The following is a 377-nucleotide window of genomic DNA, read 5'->3' on the forward strand; positions in this document are numbered from 1 at the left end:
TTCAACTCTTCAGATTTTTATCCTTCTCCTTGCAGATTGGAAGCAGCTGAAGTTGAGCCACAAAAAACTCCCATAATTAGATGGAAAAAAACAACTGAATAACGAGCTGAATGTAGTTCTCTCCTCCTGTGAGGAGGAGTCAATGCAAAACTCAGATGTCTTCCACCTCTACTTATCTGACTGCAGAGAGGATGACAGAGAACAGTGGACACACAGTTTAACATGATGGACTATAGGACAGGACTGCTGCTGTTAACTCTCTGCTGGGCAGGTGAAGATTTTGACTGATATTGAGTTGAAATTGTCTTCAAAAGTTTGTCAAGTTATAACAAATGACTGATTGTCTTTTTTGACTTGACAGGTGTTGATGGTCAGAC

Source organism: Seriola lalandi, unplaced genomic scaffold (assembly GCF_002814215.2).
Source record: "Seriola lalandi dorsalis isolate HSWRI2012SDOR001 ecotype SW California unplaced genomic scaffold, Sedor1 jcf7180002054975, whole genome shotgun sequence".
NCBI classification, from domain to species: domain Eukaryota; kingdom Metazoa; phylum Chordata; class Actinopteri; order Carangiformes; family Carangidae; genus Seriola; species Seriola lalandi.